We start from the raw sequence: 16,604 nt of genomic DNA, 5'->3' as shown, positions 1-16,604 counted from the left end.
AAGGAAAGTTATGACCAATCTAGATAGCATATTAAAAAGCAGAGACATTACTTTGCCAACCAAGGTCCGTCTAGTCAAGGCTATGGTTTTTCCCGTGGTCATGTATGGATGTGAGAGTTGGACTGTGAAGAAAGCTGATCACCGAAGAATTGATGCTTTTGAACTGTGGTGCTGAAGAAGACTTATGAGAGTCCCTTGGACTGCAAGGAGATCCAACCAGTCCATTCTAAAGGAGATCAGTCCTAGGTGTTCATTGGAAGGACTGATGCTAAAGCTGAAACTCCAATACTTTGGCCACCTCATGCGACGAGCTGACTCACTGGAAAAGAGTCTGATGCTGGGAGGGATTGGGGGAGGGAGGAGACGGGAACGACAGAGAATGAGATGGCTGGATGACATCACCGACTCTATGGACATGAGTTTGAGTGAGCTCCGGGAGTTGGTGATGGACAGGGAGGCCTGGCGTGCTGTGATTCATGGGGTTGCAAAGAGTTGGACACAACTGAGCGACTGAACTGAACCGAACTGAAGAGAGTTATAGTTACTCCCGCCGTTTATCCGTGCTTCATTGAATTTCTTCACTTTGACATTCAGAGCACTGGCAGAAATCACATTGCGTCAACACCCGCTACGGGCCTTCACAATGGTTTGTTTTAATTAAACAGTCGGAATTCCCTGGTCCGCACCAGTTCTAAGTTGGCTGCTAGTCGCAGGCACCAAGCGCAACCAGGGCCCCGGGGGGCGCACTCGCCACCACGGGCCGCGAGGGGCGGCAGGGACGGGTGGCGTGGGGCGGCGCAGCTGCCGGGGTGGAGGGGAGGGCGGGAGCACACACGCGCACCGCACGCACCTGCCGGGCCATGACGCCCACCGCAGCTGGGGTGATCCACAGGAAGGGCCCACCTCGGCGTCCAGAGTCGCTGACGCCGCCGGCCCCCCAGGTGCCTATGCACCCGCTGGGGTACCTCCCCTGCCCCAGCCCTGGCCCCCCCCGCCCCGCTGTACCCCCTACCCGCCCCCTCGGAGGGGGAAGGCGGGGGGAGGTGGCGGTAGGATAGCGGGAGTTGGGCTGGGAGGGAGCTGCGTGGAGTGCGGCGGGGGAGGGCCCACGGAGGTGGCCCCAGGTGGGGGGGGCCGGTGGCGCCTTGTCCAGCCAGGGCAGGCGCCCAGCCCCGCTTCGAGCCCCAGCCCCACCGACCCAGCCCTTAAAGCCAATCCTTACCCCGAAGTTACGGATCCCGCTCGCCGACTTCCTTTACCTACATTGTTCAAACATGCCAGAGGCTGTTCACCTTGGAGACCTGCTGTGGATATGGGTACAGCCAGCGCGAGATTTACACTCTCTCCCCCGGATTTTCAAGGGCCAGCGAGAGCTCACGGGACGCCTCCGGAACCGCGACGCTTTCCAAGGCACGGCCCCTCTTTCCGGTTGAACCCATTCCAGGGCGCCCTGCCCTTCACTAAGAAAAGAGAACTCTCCCTGGGGCTCCCAGCGGCTTCTCTGGGATCGGTTGCATTACCATACTGGACGCCTGGCGGCGCCCATCTCCACCACTCCGGATTCAGGGATCTGAACCCAACTCCATTTCGATAAGCTGAGGGCAACGGAGGCCACCGCCCATCCCTTCGGAAAGGCGCTCACCCATCTCTCAGGACCGACTGATCCGTGTTCAACTGCTGTTCACGTGGAACCTTTCTCCACTTCAGCCTTCAAAGTTCTCCTTTGAATATTTGCTACTACCACCAAGATCTGCACCTGCGGTGGCTCCACCCGCACCCACGCCCTAGGCTTCAAGGCTCTCCGCAGCGGCCCTTCTACTCGTCGCGGTGTAGCGTCCGAGGGGGTGGGGGGGTGGGGCGGGGGGGGACCGGGTCCTCCCCCTCGGCTCCCCCCCACACCCGGGCTCCCGTCCCTCTCGCGCCTCTCCGACTGCCAGCGACGTCCGTGTATTGGCCCGATGCTCCAGCGCCATCCATTTTCAGGGCTAGTTGATTCGGCAGGTGAGTCTTAGTGGATTCCGACTTCCATGGCCACCGTCTTGCTGTCTATATCAACCAACACTTTTTCTGGGGTCTGATGAGCATTGGCATCGGGCGCCTTAACCCAGCGTTCGATTCATCCCGCAGCGCCAGTTCTGCTTACCAAAAGTGGTCCACTAGGCACTCGCATTCCACGCCCTGCTCCATGCCAGTGAGCTGGGCTTCTTAGCCATTTAAAGTTTGAGAATAGGTTGAGATCGTTTTGGCCCCAAGACCTCTAATCATTCGCTTTACCAGATAAAACTGCGTGGGTTTTCGTTGGGAGAGCGCCAGCTATCCTGAGGGAAACTTCAGAGGGAACCAGCTACTAGATGGTTCGATTAGTCTTTCGCACCTATACCCAGGTCGGACGACCGATTTGCACGTCAGGACCGCTATAGACCTCCACCAGAGTTCCCTCTGGCTTCACCCTGCCCAGGCATAGTTCACCATCTTTCGGGTCCTAACACGTGAGCTCATGCTCCACCTCCCCAGCGCGATGGGCGAGACAGGCCAGTGGTGCGCCCTCGGTGGACTGGAGAGGCCTCAGGATCCCACCTCAGCCGCCGGCTAAGGCAGCCTTCACCTTCATTGCGCCACGGCAGCTTTCGTGCGAGCCCCTGACTAGCGCACGTGTTAGACTCCATGGTCCGTGTTTCAACACCGCCATGCCCCCGCAGGGAACACCCCATCGAGTGAGCGCCCCCGAGGGGGAAGCGCTGGGAGGGGCGAGAGCGCGACTACAGGTCTGGGCTCCCTTGGTCCTGGGATTTGGTGAGTGCTGCTGCCCGGAGGCTGTAACACTGGGGGTGGGGGGTGGCCCACCGCCACCTTCACCGCCAGCCTTCCCAGCCGTCCCTGAGCCGGTCGCAGCGCAGCGCCCCAGTGGAAATGCGCCCGGCGGCGCCCGATCGCCGGCCCGGCGGCGCCCGATCGCCGGCCCGGCGGCGGGGGGACGGCCCCCCGCCGACCCCACCCGCCCACCCCTGCGACCCCCCCCATCCCCCGCCGCCCACCTCCGCCCAGAGACGGAGGGGAGAGCGGTGAGGGGCCAAGGGAGGGTTGGTGGAGGGTTCAGGAGGAACGGGGAGCGGGAAAGATCCGCCGGGCAGCCAGCACAGCCAGACCCGCAGCCGGGTTGAATCCTCGGGGCGGACTGCACGGACCCCACCCGTTTACCTCTTAATGGTTTCACGCCCTCTTAAACTCTCTCTTCAAAGTTCTTTTCAACTTTCCCTTATGGTACTTGTTGACTATGGGTTTCTTGCCGGTATTTAGCCTTAGATGGAGTTTACCACCAGCTTTGGGCTGCATTCCCAAGCAACCCGACTCCGGGAAGACCCCGGCTCAGCGCGCCAGGGGCCACTACCGGACTCACAACGTCCACGGGCTGGGCCTTGATCAGAAGGACTTGGACCCCCCACGAGCGGCACTGGGGAGTGGGTCTTCCGTATGCCACATGTCCCGCGCCCCACCGCGGGGCGGGGATTCAGCGCTGGACTCTTCCCTGTTCACTCGCCATTACTGAGGGAATCCTGGTTAGTTTCTTTTCCACTGCTGGCTAATATGCTTAAATTCAGCAGGTCGCCACGTCTGATGTGAGGTCGCATCTTGGAGGGCGTGCGCAAGAGTGCACAGGGCGAGGGCGCCTACGAGGGGTCCCAGAAGGGGACAGAGAGACCCGCGGCCGGCCTCCCCGGGCCCCCTTCCCCACGCACACACAGCAACCCTACTGCCGACCCTGCCGCCTACCCATCGTCCCTTCAAGGGTTTGGTGGCAGCGGCGGTGGCGGCGGCGGCGGCAGCAGCAGCGGGGGGACCGGCGGAGAGGGAGACACCGAGGCAGGGCGGGAGGGGAGCATGAGCCAGCGGAGGATGGAGCGGGGTTGGGGAGGTTGGGGCACGCATGGGCACCCTGACCCTGACCCTCACCCTAACCCCATGAACAGTATGAAAAGGCAAAATGATAGGGTACTGAATGAGGAACTCCCCAGGTTGGTGGGTTCCCAATATGCTACTGGAGTTCAGTGGAGAAATAAATCCATAAAGAATGATGGGATGGAGCCAAAGCAAAAATAATGCCCAGTTGTGGATGTGACTGGGGATAGAAGCAAGGTCCAAATCTGTAAAGAGCAATATTGCATAGGAACCTGGAATGTTAGGTCCATGAATCAAGGCAAATTGGAAGTGGTCAAACAGGAGATGGCAAGAGTGAACGTCGACATTCTAGGAATCAGTGAACTAAAATGGACTGGAATGGGTGAATTTAACTCAGATGACCATTAAATCTACTATTGTGGGCAGGAATCCCTTAGAAGAAATGGAGTAGCCCTCATGGTCAACAAAAGAGTCTGAAATGCAGTACTTGGATGCAATCTCAAAAACCACAGAATGATCTCTGTTCGTTTCCAAGGCAAACCATTCACTATTACAGTAATCCAAGCCTATGCCCCAACCAGTAATACTGAAGAAGCCAAAGTTGAACGGTTCTATGAAGACCTACAAGAACTTTTAGAACTAACACCCAAAAAATATGTCATTTTCATTATAGGGGACTGGAATGCAAAAGTAGGAAGTCAAGAAACACCTGGAGTAACGGGCAAATTTGGCCTTGGAGCACGAAATGAAGCAGGGCAAAGGCTAATAGAGATTTGCCAAGAGAACGCACTGGTCACAGCAAACACCCTCTTCCAACAACACAAGAGAAGACTCTACATAGGGACATTACCAGACGGTCAACACCAAAATCGGATGGATTACATCCTTTGCAGCCAAAGATGGAGAAGCTCTATACAGTCAGCAAAAACAAGAATGGAAGCTGACTGTGGCTCAGATCATGAACTCCTTACTGCCAAATTCAGACTTAAATTGAAGAAAGTAGGGAAAACCACTAGACCATTCAGACATGACCTAAATCAAATCCCTTATGATTATACAGTGGAAGTGAGAAATAGATTTAAGAGACTAGATCTGATAGATAGAGTGCCTGATGAACTATGGTCGGAGGCTCGTGACATTGTACAGGAGACAGGGATCAAGACCATCCCCATGGAAAAGAAATGCAAAAAAGCAAAATGGCTGTCTGAGGAGGCCTTACAAGTAGCTGTGAAAAGAAGAGAAGCCAAAAGCAAAGGAGAAAAGGAAAGTTATAAGCATCTGAATGCAGAGTTCCAAAGAATAGCAAGGAGAGATCAGAAGGCCTTCCTCAGTGATCAATGCAAAGAAATAGAGGAAAACAACAGAACAGGAAAAACAAGAGATCTCTTCAAGAAAATTAGAGATACCAAGGGAACATTTCATGCAAACATGGGCTTGATAAAGGACAGAAATGCTATAGACCTAACAGAAGCAGAAGATATTAAGAAGAGATGGCAAGAATACACAGAAGAACTGTACAAAAAAGATCTTCAGGACCAAGCTAATCACGATGGTGTGATCACTTACCTAGAGCCAAACATCTTGGAATGTGAAGTCGAGTGGGCCTTAGAAAGCATCTCTACAAACAAAGCTAGTGGAGGTGATGGAATTCCAGTTGAGCTATTTCAAATCCTGAAAGATGATGCAGTGAAGGTGCTGCACTCAATATGCCAGCAAATTTGGAAAACTCAGCAGTGGCCACAGGACAGGAAAAGGTCAGTTTTCATTCCAATCCCAAAGGCAATGCCAAAGAATGCTCAAACTACTGTACAATTGCACTCATCTCACACGCTAGTAAAGTCATGCTCAAAATTCTCCAAGTCAGGCTTCAGCAATACGTGAACCGTGAACTTCCAGATGTTCAAGCTGGTTTTAGAAAAGGCAGGGGAACCAGAGATCAAATTGCCAACATCCACTGGATCATGGAAAAAGCAAGAGAGTTCCAGAAAAACATCTATTTCTGCTTCATTGACTATGCCAAAGCCTTTGACTGTGTGGATCACAGTAAACTGTGGACAATCCTGAAAGAGATGGGAATACCAGACCACCTGACCTGCCTCTTGAGAAACCTGTATGCAGGTCAAGAAGCAACAGTTAGAACTGGACATGGAACAACAGACTAGTTCCAAATAGGAAAAGGAGTACGTCAAGGCTGTATATTTTCACCCTGTTTATTTACCTCATATGCAGAGTACATCATGAGGAACGCTGGGCTGGAAGAAGCGCAAGCTGAAATCAAGATTGCTGGGAGAAATATCAATAACCTCAGATATGCAGATGACACCACCCTTATGGCAGAAAGTGAAGAGGAACTAAAAAGCCTCTTGATGAAAGTGAAAGACGAGAGTGAAAAATTGGCTTAAAGCTCAACATTCAGAAAACTAAGATCATGGCATCTTGTCCCATCACTTCATGGGAGATACATGGGGAAACAGTGGAAACAGTGTCAGACTTTATTTTGGGGCTCCAAAATCACTGCGGATGTTGATTTCAGCCATGAAATTAAAAGATGCTTACTTCTTGGAAGGAAAGTTATGACCAATCTAGACAGCATATTAAAAAGCAGAGACATTACTTTGCCAACAAAGGTCCATCTAGTCAAGGCTATGGTTTTTCCCGTGGTCATGTATGGATGTGAGAGTTGGACTGTGAAGAAAGCTGAGCGCAGAATTGATGCTTTTGAACTGTGGTGCTGGAGAAGACTCTTGAGAGTCCCTTGGACTGCAAGGAGATCCAACCAGTTCATTCTAAAGGAGATCAATCCTAGGTGTTCATTGGAAGGACTGATGCTAAAGCTGAAACTGCAATACTTTGGCCACCTCATGCGACAAGTTGACTCACTGGAAAAGATTCTGATGCTGGGAGGGATTGGGGGTGGGAGGAGAAGGGGACGACAGAGAACGAGATGGCTGGATGGCATCACCGACTCGATGGACATGAGTTTCAGTGAACTCCAGGAGTTGGTGATGGACAGGGAGGCCTGCGTGCTGTGATTCATGGGGTCGCAAAGAGTCGGACACGACTGAGCTACTGAACTCAACTGAACTGAACTGAGCACAGCCAGTGTTTAGCTCCTTAGACGCCAGACCTCCGGGCCTGGCCCCAGGGCCTCAATTCCCGAGTCAGGGCCGGGAGTTGGTCTGCACTTGCAAACACATTCCTAGGTCAGAGAGGCCCTGACCATGGGTGAGGAGGCTGCGGGAGTGCGTCTGAGGGAGCCGGATGCCATGCCGGGGTCACCTGGCCGAGGGCACCTTGCACCTCCCATGGAATCCCGGTGAGGGGTGGCGGGTCAGAACCTGGTATGTCCAATGCCAGAGTAGGGAGCAAAGCTAGCTCTGGCAGAAGGAAGCAAACAGCCACGGGAAGCCTTTGCAAGCAGTTGCTGGGCCGCCCCACGTTAGGGCTCCCCGGGCGAAAATCCCGCAGGAGCCGTGCAGACAGGCCTAGGCTCACGAGCGCTCTCCTGCAGAGCAAATATAATGGAACAACCGTGCGGAGGTTGACTTGACGTTCCCTGGGAGTGTGGGAGCTCTGCCTGGGCACGGGGCCCTAGGGGCCATTGAAATTGCAAAATAATCTCCCAGCCAGTGCTCCCAGCCTAGAGTGACTCTCAGCACCCAGGCTGCTGGGGCCGCTATCGTCCTAGTGTCTGGCTCCTCAGGCACCAGACCTGCGAGGCCTGCTCCAAAGAACTGACTACCCGTGTCAGGGCTGGGTGTCAGCCTGCACTCTGCGAGCCTTGCGAACAAATTCCTAGGTCAGCGCAGTCCTGCCCATGGGTGAGGGGGCTGCGGGAGTGCGTCTGAGGGGGGCGGGTGCCATGTTAGGAACCCTAACCCTAACTCATCTAACCCTATCCGTAACCCTAACCCCTAACCCTAAAACCCTAACCGGAACACGGTTCCCTGATGTCTTTCCTCTCTAGGACCTGACGCCGCCTCTCACTGCTCCCTGAGCTCTTCCTCTTTAGGACCTGACGCTGCCTGTGGCCAGTCCGGACTTCTTTCCTTTCTCTGTGCCCTGAGACGGCCCCCTTCAGGTCCTCTCCACAGACCCCGTGCGCAGCCATTCGTCCACTTACGACTCCCCACCCCAGGTCTGCTTGACCGCTCCCCTCAGGGTCCTCTCCGCGGACCACCACCCCCCGCCAGGTTCTCTCCGTGGTTTCCCACCCAGGTCCTCTCATCGGCCAGATCGGGTCCCCAGGTCCTCTCGACGGCCCGCCGTTGCTCCTCACTCCATCCTGACCCTGGCTCACTACTCCCTGACGTCGGTCCTCACTGTGCCTTACTCTGCACCTGACCACACTTCGATCCTGGTTCTATGTCCTGACACTCTTCCATGCAGTTCCTGACACTGCTTCTCACTTTGTGCTGACACTGGTCTCACTATATCCTGACTTACTTTACTCTCCATCCAGATTTGGGCCCCACTGCAGCCCTGACTCGGCCTCACTTCGACGTGACTCTGATCCTCAGTCAACCCTGCCTCTGGTCCTCACTTGGGCCTCCCTCTAAAAGAAGTAGAAAAGCATAGCTTTACTGCTTTGCTAGCAAAAACGGACACAGAAAACTTGTGCCCTCAAAAACTGCCCCAAAGCAGGAGGATTTGCTTAGGAGTTTTATAGCTCTGGGCTTCCCTGGTAGCTCAGCTGGTAAATAATCTGCCTGTAATGCAGGAGACCCTGGTTCCATTCTTGGGTTGGGAAGACTCCCTGGAGAAGGGATAGGCTACCCACTTTAGTATTCTTGGGCTTCCCTGGTGGCTCAGCTGGTACAGAATCCAACTGCAATGCGGGAGACCTGGGTTTGATCTCTGGGTTAGCAAGATCCCCTGGAGAACGGAATGGCTACCCACTCCAGTATTCTGGTCTGGAGAATTCCATGGACTGTATAATCCATGGGATCAAAAAGATTCAGACTGAGCAACTTTCACTTTATAGCAGTGGTTAAAGGGCAGAGTTGTTGTAAGGATTAGGGTGTGTATAGGGACTGAACTCCCTTCATCAGACCTCAGATGGTCTCTTGGTGAGCTTCTCTGGAATGAAGAATGCTACAATTTTCCATTTTGTTGGAGAGGATGTTTAGTTGGGTAAAAATTTAGATATTTTTATGTGTATCCCTTTGGACAGAAACAGGACCCTGACCCAAGACAAAATACTCTTTCTTGAGTGCTCTTTCCTTCTCTCTGCATTCCCTCCCTTCCCTGATTAGCACCTCTTCCAGTCTGCCCTTTGGAGCTCAGGGTAGGTCATGGAGCCGGGAGTCTATTCCCAACAAAGAAAGAGGGGACATGGGAAAGGCTTCTGGACCCAGGAGCCTCACAGGGTCCTGCTCGATTTCACTACCAGGCCCTGACCCTACACTAACTATGGCCCTGAGCTGTCCATGATGGCCTGAGGTTTCCCAGTCTGTCCTCTTAACTCTCTCCCTAACTCAGGCCCTGATGCTGGTTGTAACGAACACCCTGACAATACCCCTGGGACAAATGGTCTAAAGTGTCTTTTACTAAGGTCTGCAAGTTTTCTCTGAGGCCCTGACAGTCTCCCTAGTTAAGCCCTTAACTCTGTATTTACGTGACGGCCTGATGCACTCCCTCTCTCTGGAACTGAAGATGCACTCCTGATGCACTCCCTCACTTCAAGGCACTAAGGCCTTGAAGAAGTCTCTACCTGAGGGGCTGATACTGTCTGAAACCAATTTTCTGACTCTTTCACTAACTAACATCCTCATTTTGCCTCTAAAGAACACCCTGAGACTCTTCCTAATGCCCTGATGGTGTCCCTAATAGCCCCCAATATCCCTACTTTTGCATGATCCTATCCATAACTAAGGCCCTGAATATGTACTGAAGTAGGTCTCTGACGCTGTCCCTAACTGAAACCCTGACACTGGTCATAGCTATGAACCCAACGCTAGCCCTATTAAGGTCCTGAGATGCTGCTAAGTAACAGCCTGAACTTCTTTAAGGCCCTCGGGTTATCTCTATCTGAAGCCTTGAAACTGTCTTTAGCTAAGCCCCAGACACTTCCCTAGCTAAGGCCTGAACTATAGTTCAGGAAGGCCCTAAGCCCATCCCTAACTCTGACACTGCCCCTAATTGAGGCCATGATACTGCCCCTTATAGCCTAAGCTGTCACAAAATAACACCCTGATCCTATTAGTAAGGCCCTGACTGTGTCCCTCAGAAAGTCACTGAAGTGCATCTAGCAGCCTGAACTATCTCTTACTCAGGCCATGAAGTTATCTCTGAGTTTCTAACACTGTCCCTAATTAAGGCCCTGTTGTTGGCCCTAACTAATGTCCTGCTGCTGAATCTGAGTCCCTGATGCTCTTCCTGTTATCCTTTGCCCTGCCAACAGAGTTTTGCCAAGAGAACACATTGGTCATAGCAAAAACCCTCTTCCAACAACACAAGAGAAGACTCTACATAGGGACATTACCAGACGGTCAACACCAAAATAAGATGGATTATATCCTTTGCAGCCAAAGATGGAGAAGCTCTATACAGTCAGCAAAAACAAGAATGGGAGCTGACTGTGGCTCAGATCATAAACTCCCTATTGCCAAATTCAAACTTAAATTTAAGAAAGTAGGGAAAAACCACTAGACCATTCAGGTATGACCTACATCAAATCCCTTATGATTATCCAGTGGAAGTGAGAAATAGATTCAAGGGATTAGATCTGATAGACAGAGTGCCTGAAGAACTATGGCCAGGGGCTCATGACGTTATACAGAAGGCAGTGATCAAGACCATTCCCAAGAAAAAGAAATGCAAAAAGGCAAAACGGTTGTCTGAGGAGGCCTTACAAGTAGCTGAGAAAAGAAGAGAAGCTAAAGGCAAAGGAGAAAGGAAAGATATACCCATTTAAATGCAAAGAATATAAAGAAGAGATAAGAAAGACTTCCTTGGTGATGAATGCAAAGAAATAGAGGAAAACAAAAGAATGGGAAAGACTAGAGATCTCTTCAAGAAAGTTAGAAATACCAAAGGAATATTTCATGCAAAAATGGGCACAATAAAGGACAGAAATGGTATGGACCCAACAGAAGCAGAAGACATTAAGAAGAGGTGGCAAATGCCAAAGAATGTGAAGTTCAGTTCAGTCGCTCAGTCGTGTCCAGTTCTTTGTGGCAGTTTGAGCATTCTTTGGTATTGCCTTTCTTTGGGACTGGAATGAAAACTGACCTTTTCCAGTCCTGCGACCACTGCTGAGTTTTCCAAATTTGCTGACATACTGAATGCAGCACTTTCACAGTATCATCTTTTAGGATTTGAAATAGCTCAGCTGGAATTCCATCACAATTGCACTCATCTCACATGCTAGCAAAGTAATGCTCAAAATTCTCAAAGCCAGGCTTCAACAGTACGTGAACCATGAATGTCTAGATGTTCAAGCTGAATTTGGAAAAGGTAGAGGAACCAGAGATCAAATTGCCAACATCTGTTGGATCATCAAAAAAGAGAGTTCCAGAAATATATCTACTTCTGCTTTATTGATTACACCAAAGCCTTTGACTGTGTGGATCACAACAAACTGTGGAAAACTCTTAAACAGATGGGAATACCAGACCACCTGACCTGCCTCTTAAGAAATCTGTATGCAGGTCAAGAATCAACAGTTACAACTGGACATGGAACAACAGACTGGTTCCAAATCAGGAAAGGAATATGTCAAGGCTGGATATCATCACCCGGCTTATTTAACTTATATGCAGAGTATATCATGCGAAATGTCAGGCTGGATGAAGCACAAGCTGGAATCAAGATTGCTGGGAGAAATAACAATAACCTCAGATACACAACGACACCAGCCTTATGGCAGAAAGCGAAGAAGAGCTAAAGAGCCTTTTGATGAATGTGAAAGAGGAGAGTGAAAAAGTTGGCTTAAAACTCAACATTCAGAAAAATAAGATCATGGCATCTGGTACCATCACTTCATGGCAAATAGACGGGGAGACAATGGAAGCAGTGAGAGACTTTATTTTCTTGGGCTCCAAAATTACTACACATGGTGACTGCAGCCATGAAATTCAAAGATGCTTGCTCCTTGGAAGAAAAGCTATGACCAAACTAGACAGCATATTAAAAAGCAGAGACGTTACTTTGCTGACCAAGGTCCATCTAGTCAAAGCTATGGTTTTTCCAGTGGTCATGTATGGATGTGAGAGTTGCACCATAAAGAAAACTGAGCACTGAAAAATTGATGCTTTTGAACTGTGGTGCTGGAGAAGACTCTTGAGAGTCCCTTGGACTGCAAGGAGATCCAACCAGTCCATCCTAAAGGGAATCAGTCCTGAATAGTCATTGGAAGGACAGATGCTGAAGCTGAAGCTCCAATACTTTGGCCATCAGTTGCAAAGAACTGACTCATTTGAAAAGACCCTAATGCTGGGAAAGATTGAAGGCAGGAGGAGAAGGGGATGATAGAGGATGAGATGGCTGATTGGCATCATTGACTCAATGGACATGAGTTTGGGCAAGCTCTGGGAGCTGGTGATGGACAGGGAAGCCTGGCCTGCTGCAGTCCATGGGGTCACAAAGTGGTGGACACGACTGAGCAACTGAACTGACTGAAGCTCTTCCTAACTAAGGTCTTGATGATGACTCTATCTAAGGCCCAGACACTGTCATTAACAACCTAATTCTTTCCCTATATAACACCCTAATTGTGGCCCTAACTCAAAACCTGAGAATGGTCCTATTTCTCTGATCCTATTCCTTTGTAAGGTCAAGAAGCTCCTCCTCACAAAGGCCCTGACACTGTCAATAATAATGACCTGACTTTTCCCCTAAGTAACACCCTGGTTTTGTCACTAACTAATGCCCTGACACTGGTTCTAACTACAGCCCTGACGCTGGTCCTAGTGAAAGCCCTGAGATATCCCTAAGGAACAACCTTACCTGAAGCCTTGACACTCTCCCTAGCTTAGGTCTAGGTCCCTCATAGTCTATGCTGTCACCAAATATCCCTCTGATTCTGTCCATAACCAAGGCCCTGAATATGTCCCTGATAAAGTCTGCAAAGTGTCCCTAATGAACAGCCTTAACTGACTCTTGCTAAGGCCATCAAGTTATCTCTGAGATCCTGACACTGTGTCTAAGGCCCTGATGCTGGCTCTAACGAATGGCCTGACGCGGACCCTTACTAAGTCCTTGCCCAGGAGTTGTCCCAGGCTGCTGGGCAGCTTTCTGTTTCCCTCATCTCTCGCCAGCTGCCAGCCATTGGCCAATCTAAGATTCTGTCATGCAGTGGTCCCACATAGGATGCACCTGAGGAGGCTTACCTACCGGAGGATGGTCATGGCCATTCCACCCTCCAAGGGACAGTGGCTCAGGGTGGGACTCTCTCAGCCAGTGTCCGACCTCAGGTTCTGTGTCCCTATTTGTTGTAAATCCCTTGGAATTACTTCAGTAACATTTTTAAATGGATATTTATAAGATATTGGCATATTTATAAGATAAATTTTGATTGAATTATAATTCAGGAACAACATTATTAGAATGAGCAAGAAGACAAAGGATGCCCCCAGTGATCTATCACTTGGAGGGTTTTACAGTTCTCATGAGAAAACACTCACTCTCATCACCCTCGAGGCATCAGCACGAGGTAGGAATCATCTGCATTCTTTATTTATCCCTATGAATCTTTCAGAACCTGTCCTTCAGGAGAAATCTCTGGGCTCTTCAGGAACAGTGAGTGGCGATGTCAGGTAAATCTGAGACTGAAAAGCAAGAGGAAAAGAGAAGGTGCAGAGATGAGAATTCTTGATGGATAAGCAGGGGCGTCCACGTTCAAAGTCAACCTGCGAGTCTGAGTTAGTATCCAGTGAAAGCAAGGACCACCAGGACCTGACACCACTGGCCTCGTCACCTGGTGCGGGGACTGGAGACCCTCGAACTGTCCTGGCCACTTCCAGAGAGATGGAGAAGGTGGGAGAACACCACGGGGGCCACACTGGAAAAGGTCACTGCGATGAAGTAAGATGCACTTTTCACGAAGTGAAGGATGATCCCTTGGTTCTCAAAGACTTGCAAAGACTCTGTGTTCTTCTGGAGACATGTTGAAGCCTCCAGTCTTGAGGGCAGTGATGAGAAGGAGCGGGGCTCAAAACCATCCAGCACTCACTCCTTGAGGGTGCTGAGGACGACCAGTGTCCAGCCCAAGGGTGCTGTGGGCCTGAAACCCCCTTATCACCTGGGACGGGAGGGGCCCCACGGGCACCCCACTGGGCCAGCAGGGTCTCGGCTTGTAGGCTACAGACCTTTATCAGGTACATGATCTGCAAAACATCTTGTGCCATTTTGGTGGCGGATCTTTTCCCTGACTCCTTTTTTGCACAACTTTTGTTGTGAAGAAGTCTGATTCATCTCTTTTGTCCTCTGTTGTTTGTGGTTTTGGTAGCAGATCTAAGAAATCACGGCCAAATCCAAGTCATGAAGTTTTTCTCATATGTTTTCTTCCATGGTGTGAATAACTTTGGTTCTTACATCTAGGCCTTTGATGCATTTTGAGTTGATTTTGTATAGCGAGGGAAGTAGGGGTCCAACTTTGTTCTTTTGCATGTGGGATCTGGTTGTCCCAGCACCTGTACTAATTGTTGGGGAAAAATATTTGCAAACGATGCCACCAAAAAGGTCTGATTTCCAAAATACACAAACAGCACGTGCATCTCAAAAAAAAAAATTTTTTTTCAAAAGGGCAGGCCTAAATAGGTATTTCTCCAAAGAAGACATAGAGATGATCAACAGGCATATAAAAAGACACTTCACCCTGCTAATCATTAAAGCAATGCAAATCAAAACCACAGTGAGGTATCGCCTCATAGTCGTCAGAATGGCATCGATAAAATGTCTACAAATAGCAAATGCTGGTGAGGGGGTGGAGAAAACGAAATCTCCTACACTGTGGGTGGGAACTGATGCAGCCACTGTGGAAAACGGTATGGAGGCGCCTCAAAAAACTAAAAAGTTGTCATATGAATTAGCAATCTCACTCCTGGGCATATATCCAGACAAAGCTATAATTCGAAAAGACACATTCACCACTGTGTTCACAGCAGCACTGTTCACAACAGCAAAGATGTGAACCTACCTGTCCAACAACTGACGAATGGATAAAGACGTGTGTGTGGCTGTGGTGTGTGTGTTTATATATATACACACATGCAGTCCATGGGGTCGCAAAGAGTCGGACACGACTGAGCGACTCCACTTCACTTCATACATATATTTAAGTATCTCCCATGCACACACGAGGTACATACATTATTCAACTTGTTTGTGCAGCTACATGAAAGTAATTAATATCACAAAACTGCAAACTTAAAATGAATTAAATGGCTAATGCCACGTTTTGTATTTTTAATGACAATGAGAAAAAAAGTGTGGTCGTAATTGTTACAACAATAATGAATATTAAAAACATCCTTAGTGAGAAAAGCCATACCATAAAAGGCCACCCAGATCCCATACTCATCTTCTGTGTTTAAATCCATCAAGGCTGTCCAAATGAGAGGAAAACTCAGTACTGGTTCCAGGAAAAGAAAACTGGATCAGGATGGAAAAAGGTTTCTTCACACAGTTGGGGCAGCAGGTAAAAGTGGAAGTGAGCCTGTGTATTAAACTATGACACACAAGTCATGATTTCCTCGTGGGGGCTAGGTGTTGGATCCTCAGGAGAGTGTCACTGTTTTGGGTAAAACACACTGAACATTTTGTGTGAATTTGAAAATATGAGTACTTTTTGCCATTATTAAAAGCTTTCTGTACATTTTAAAATTAGTGGAAAGTGAGTTACTTTTCAAAACAACCATGACAATACCATTCAAGACATCAGATAAGACAGGCATCAGATTTTGTTATAGAAGCCAAGAGTTACCAGACCAAGTTCAACCAAAGTTGTGACACTTATTTCCCTTGGAGGAGTCCATATGGTATTAGTATTAAGAGGCATCGTGGGAAGAGGGTGTTAGTAGCCACTAAGTCGTGGTTCCTGTGGATGATCTGGATTGCAGGAGAAACAGTGAGATTTTAGTTTCACAATCTTTTACATTATTTTAAAAGTTTTTTTACATTATTTTAAAAGTTTCACAATCTTTTACATTATTTAAAAGATAAATTCAGCACAAAAAATGGAATACACACAAATCAATTTTGTTTCTATACACGAATAACAAACTATCAAAAAGAATAAGAAAACAATCCCATTCACAATTCAAGAAAAAAACTAGGAATAAATTTAACTAAAGACATAAAAGACCTATAATCAGAAAACTATAGGACACTGATAAATTGAAAATAGAAAAGAAAAATATCCTATGCTCATGCATCAGGAAAAATATTTTAAAAATATTTTCTACTGAGCCCAAGGGCCTAGAAGCCCTTGCGCCACAGCAAGAGAGGCCATTTCCCAAGGGAGGCCCACATACTGTAACTAGGAGTAGCCCCATGTCCACAACTAGAAAAAGCCCATGCAGAACAAAGACCCAGTGCAGCTAAAAATAAAAATAAAAAATAACTCAAAAAAAAAGCCTGTCAACAAAAGAAAAAATAATGTAGACTTTATAAAATTAAAAATTTCTACTCTATGGAAGACCTTATTCAGAAAACCAAAAGACAAAGCACACACTGTATATATGCTGAGTTACTTCAGTCATGTC

General features: G+C 49.0%; 1 protein-coding gene and 1 pseudogene across 1 annotated transcript in view; both read right to left on the bottom strand.

Moving 5' to 3' along the window:
- Positions 1–16,604, bottom strand: part of LOC148777952 (uncharacterized) — a 79,063-nt gene that overhangs the window by 17,867 nt on the left and 44,592 nt on the right. The window lies entirely within an intron of this gene.
- LOC148777953 (28S ribosomal RNA) lies at positions 1,276–3,603 on the bottom strand (annotated as a pseudogene).

This window comes from Moschus berezovskii, chromosome 5, assembly GCF_049115385.1.
Source record: "Moschus berezovskii isolate FMDL1 chromosome 5, NW_MosBer_1.0, whole genome shotgun sequence".
NCBI lineage: Eukaryota > Metazoa > Chordata > Mammalia > Artiodactyla > Moschidae > Moschus > Moschus berezovskii.
This window is presented reverse-complemented; position numbering and strand designations above follow the sequence as displayed.